General features: G+C 43.0%; 1 long non-coding RNA gene across 1 annotated transcript; it reads right to left on the bottom strand.

Moving 5' to 3' along the window:
* Positions 1–865: 865 nt before the first annotated feature.
* Positions 866–1204, bottom strand: LOC116401526 (uncharacterized). Its single transcript, XR_004214001.1, has 3 exons — positions 1180–1204; positions 1002–1067; positions 866–890 (listed from the first exon to the last, which is right to left on the bottom strand). It is a non-coding gene; the product is annotated as an uncharacterized LOC116401526 (long non-coding RNA).
* Positions 1205–5519: the final 4315 nt, after the last annotated feature.

Here is a 5519-nt window from a genome sequence, read left to right as displayed (position 1 = left end):
CAAACTAAATATTGTTGTAATTATTAAAGTTAGCTTTGCCTTTACTAGAGTCGTTAAAACGATGCTAACGCCGGTGAATTAGCCGTGCGCCGCTATTCGCCTAATCCGTACAGACTTCTATCCTCGTTGTGAACACTGGGTGCTGCTGTTTTTTCGGGGATATTCGCTTGTTACAGGGTCGCAAAAATGACCATCAATGCTGTCAACACATCCGGGAACGTAGTTCTGTCCTTCACAATAAGATATCACGCTTCAACAACTCCAAATTGAGCAATAAAAGCTCCTTAATTTCCGCTTGAGTGTATACCACCACCTGCTGGATGTTTTGTTAAACTCTTCTCATGTCAATCACTGGCAAAACACCAGCTGATGCATGGAATTTAACAATTATGTACACATATTGTATATAACAATTACTGTCATAACACACAGTGCAGAGTAAGAGTTCTATTACAACTAAAAACACAAGTATTCACGATTAAAAAGCTACATTGTTAAAGTGAAAGACAAATAACTTCTGCAAATGATTTGAAAAGTTCTATGCAAACATTTATTTAAAAACAAACCAATCAAAAATTTTATTAAAAATCAGGACACAAATTGCATTTAAAATAATCCTCTTCATCATCCAGCTCCTCGTCCCAGCCCCACACACACAGTGTGATACCATGTGTGGCAGCTGTCACACTGGACCCACGACACCAATCCCTCTGAGCTCTCGGGAGGGTCAGGGTGACCTATTAAAAGATTTTTTTTTTTTTTACTTTGAATTAAAGACAATGATCAGATTTTCATGGGTTGGCATACAATGAAAGCTTACATGAAGTATATCGTGGGTCCAACAGACGAGGAGCTGGATGATGAAGGTCGGGTCTCTGCAGGTTGGGAGGCTGTATAAATAACAGAAAAAGCATAACCATGTTTTGTTTACTCTTCATCATGGCTAATGTCACCATCATGTTATAATAGTTTGTTTTTTTCAGATTATTTAAAGCATTTACAGTGGGAGGGAGAGGAAGGAGTTTGGGACCCATAGAGGCCACGTCCTGCAGCCGATGTTGAAGGCTCTGAAATAATAATCATATTTTATTATTACAACTCTAAAATACATACTTATAATAATATTAAATGCATTCTGATTCATACGTGAAGTCAAATGCAAAATAGGTATGCGCTGACCAGGAGACGGGGGAAGGTGGCCGTGTTACTCAGCAGGCAGGCTCGGTGGTGGTGATGTGCTGCTGGCAGGCAGCCGGGGACCGTGGGGGACACAAGAGGGGGCAGAGCGGGATGAGGGACAATCGATGGAAAGTCCGGGGCTGGTGGCTGTAGTAGCCCCGAGGGACACTGGTCTTCTGCGGCTGGGGCGAGAGCTGCCAGACAGGGTAGAGGAAGTGGCTGAGAGTTTGAAGCGTGTGTGCTGTTCCAGGTTTTCGTTTAGTTCCACCCACTGCCACACTGGGGTGATGTCGGCGTAAATGGGTTAACATGTTTGAGGTATTCCCACTGATGTAGCCACTCCTGTAGCAAATGCAACATAGTGTTTTTTTTATCCACCACTCGCCCTCATAGTTCACAGAGAAACCAAAGTGGCTCCAAACACCAGACCTGCAGGTCGTTGAAGGATCTTCTATTTCTGGTCTATTACTAGCCATACTGCAGCGAGCTAGCTTAATGTAGCGTGTCTCACAGTGCAAAAGTGCCTGACTGGAGTAGAACATTTTTCTTTGGTGGTGGGCGTGTCAGAGAGCACGCTGTCTGTTACGTCATGTGGGTTGCCAGTTTGAGAACAGTGGCTCCACCGAAAACATAATATTTCCCACAATTTAAGCTTCTGCATTTTCCAAATGCACTAATATTATTCAAACGTAGTGTTCGGTTCGTCATGCGTACCGAACCGTGAGCCTCGTACCGAACGGTTGGACCCCTAAGCTCCGCCTACCAAAATTTTCCGCCATTTTGAATTTCGTGAAAAACCCATTTTTTGCAACCTCCTCCTACATGCTGAGTCTGATTGCTACTAAGTTTCCCGTGGATCAGTATTGGATCTATATAATAACATTTTATTAAAAGATGTTTGATATCTCCTTATGTTTTGAAGATATGGACCAATGAACTTCATAAGGCGTGGGTTTGTTTTTCAATACTCATAACTTCAAAACCATTTAACCTATAATCGCGACATTTGTCTCATATGTGCACATCGTATATTGTTACGTACCCTACAATTTTCATTCCATTCAACCACTAGGGAGCGATACAGTAGTTAAGCCATTTTTGGCTTTTTTGGCAATTTTCATCGTTTTCAGACGTTGTATTTTAACAAACTCCTCCCACAGAATTCATGTGATCAACTTCAAATTTGGTCAAGATTATCTAAGGATATTAATGATGAAAAGTTACTGAAATGGTCTAGTGACATTGAACGACCATTTTATGTGGCGCCCATTGCTGTGGCAACGCGTCATTCACCATGAAAAATGAAGCTTATTTTTCTGTGGCTTAGGATGCTCAGCAAGCATTGGAACTTTGCACAGGTGTCATAGGTAATGTAAATAAATATTTCATATGGCTTTTTGGCTTGACCATTGAAAATTGCCTCGTTAGCGTCCCCTACAAATATTGTATGTATCACATGGAGACTTAAAAAAAAAAGTCTCTTGGGACCATGCTCTAAAACCAACCGGAAGTCGGCCATTTAGAGTTGTGTGAATTTCCCCTTGATTTCTAGTCACTATACTTTAACGAACTCCTCCTGGGGACTTTGTCAGATCCACTCCAAATTTGGTCATTACAATCTAAAGACCTTTGCAATTCGAAGTTACTCAAAGCTTTACATTTGATGGAATGGCATAGCCGTGGCGTGGCGGCCATTGTACGTGATTCGCCATTAAACAACAAGCTGATGTAACATAGTGGATACTGGAACTGGTGGAATATTTGCACTATATCATTTCCAGCATCAGTCCATGCTGGAAAAATACGTTGAACTCCGAGATGCGTTGTCTGATGGTCAAAGACATTTGCGGCCGCGTCTGCCGGCGTCCCGCCAGTACCCCCGAGACGCGGGAAGGTGCGAGGGCCCATATATCGCTGCTTGCAGCTTTAATTACAATTTGCATTCCTTCAGTCCGCTGCATGAAAGTGTTTATCGTTGCCATGGCAACAAGTGCCAACTGATGTTAGCCTATATTAGCTTAGTTGAATTAAAAGGAGTAGCCATAGTATTACAATTCGGCATTTTTTTACAACTAGCAACAGTCATACCTTCAAGGACCTTAATGCATTGTCACATATTGTCAAATTACGAAAAACATGAAGTGCCTCTGCTAGCTGCCGCTGCCACAATTTGAGCGAGCTCCTACTGGTTTGGTAACTGTGCACAGGGAGTGTAAGAGGGAATGATGGCAGGAAAAAAAGTGTATCTACAGGAGACTATTTGCTCAATACTAATATTTCTTTGTAACGTCTGTGTGTGTGCTGGACATCTGTTTTCCTGCAGACGTCCAGCAGCTGTTGGTGGTTAAAGAAGAGGATCCCCCTGAGCAGCAGGAGTGGAGCTCCAGTCTGGACCAGGAGGACCCAGAGCCCCCACACATTAAAGAGGAACAGGGGGACTCAGAGCCCCCACACATTAAAGAGGAACAGGAGTACCCAGAGCCCCCACACATTAAAGAGGAGGAATTCTGGACTAGTCAGGAGGGAGAGCAGCTTCAAGGTCTGGAGGAGGCTCGTATCAAGTTCTCATTCACTCCTGTGAAGAGTGAAGATGAGGAAGCTCAGTCCTCACAGCTTCATCAAAGACAAACTGAACAGATGGAAACAGAAGCTGATGGAGAGGACTGTGGAGGACCAGAACCAGATGCTGATGACAAGAGTGGAGAATCTTCTGACACTGATGTCAGTGATGATTGGAAGGAGACCAGAGAACCTCAGTCAGGTTCAAACTCTTTGAAACCTGATGAAGTCCATGTCAGTGATTCAAGATGTAGTGCTGGTGAGAAACTATTTACATGCTCTGAGTGTGGGAAAACAACTGACACAAAAGGAGATCTGAAGACACACATGAGAAGCCACACAGGAGAGAAACCTTACAGCTGCTCAGTATGTAAGAAATCTTTTAACCAGCGTTCACATTTACAGAAACACATGAGAATCCACACAAGAGAGAATCCTTTCAGCTGCTCAGTATGTGAGAAATCTTTTAACCAGCGTTCACATTTACAGAAACACATGAGAATCCACACAAGAGAGAAACCTTTCAGCTGCTCAGTATGTGAGAAATCTTTTAACCAGCGTTCACATTTACAGACACACATAAGAACCCACACAGGAGAGAAACCTTTCAGCTGCTTGGTCTGTACGGAATCTTTTAACCAGGGTTCAAATTTAAAGACACACATGAGAATCCACACAGGAGAGAAACCTTTCAGCTGCTCAGTTTGCAATAAATCTTTTAACCGCTGTTCAAATTTAAATACACACATGAAAATCCACACAGGAGAGAAACCTTTCAGCTGCTCGGTCTGTAAGAAATCTTTTAACCACTGCTCGGCTTTAAAGAGACACATGAGAATCCACACAGGAGAGAAGTCTTTCAGCTGCTCAGTCTGTAAGAAATCTTTTAACCAGGGTTCAATTTTAAAGAGACACATAAGAATCCACACAGGAGAGAAAGCTTTCAGCTGCTCAGTTTGTGAGAAATCGTTTAACCGGGGCTCAAATTTTAAGAGACACATGAGAATCCACACAGGAGAGAAACCTTTCAGCACAGGTCGGCTCTGAAGTTACACATAATTACTCATAGACAACCGGCTTTAGTGGTTCTGTTTGTATACAAAAGGTAAATCTGACACACCACATGGCACATAACGCAGGGGAAGAAATATGGTACTTTTTTCCTATCTTTATTCAAAACATGTTTTAAACCTTGATTGCTCCGAGAGATCCATGCTTTGTTTAAGGTGACGCCTCCTCACGTTGGCAGGGAGCTTAGTACTGTCTTTAGTTTGATCCAGTAGACTAATTGAGTTTTTATTTTCTAGTTAGTGTTGGTTTTCTAGAGGGGTCCGGGGCACGCTCACCTGGAATAAAATGTTGTTGTGAACTGTTGCACCCATGTTGCCATATTGAGAGCCGTGCGGAGGTAATCCTTCAATCATAAATTTGTTCTGAGTTTGTAATTCAGCTCATAACAAAAGTTTCAAGAAACATGAGAATCCACACAGGAGAGAAACCTTTCAGCTGCTCAGTTTGTGATAAAAGATTTATGCGCAACAGAGATCTAAAGGTACACATGAAAACTCACACAGGAAATAATCCCCTTTAGCCCTTTTACCCAATCACCCCTCTGCATATCCCTTCGAGCGGTGGGCCCATCGGGCGGCAGCTAAATGTAGAGTTTTCGGGTTGTTCCTGGTCGAACCATATGTCTCATGTCCCGGAAACCAGACCCTCACCAGCAAGCTCCACTCCCAGGTCTGGCTCCAGATAGTGGCCCCGGTTTCCCTTTTTTCGGT

The sequence above is a fragment of the Anarrhichthys ocellatus genome, unplaced genomic scaffold (genome assembly GCF_004355925.1).
Source record: "Anarrhichthys ocellatus isolate YVR2014 unplaced genomic scaffold, GSC_Weel_1.0 scaffold504, whole genome shotgun sequence".
In the NCBI taxonomy this organism is placed as follows: domain Eukaryota; kingdom Metazoa; phylum Chordata; class Actinopteri; order Perciformes; family Anarhichadidae; genus Anarrhichthys; species Anarrhichthys ocellatus.
This window is presented reverse-complemented; position numbering and strand designations above follow the sequence as displayed.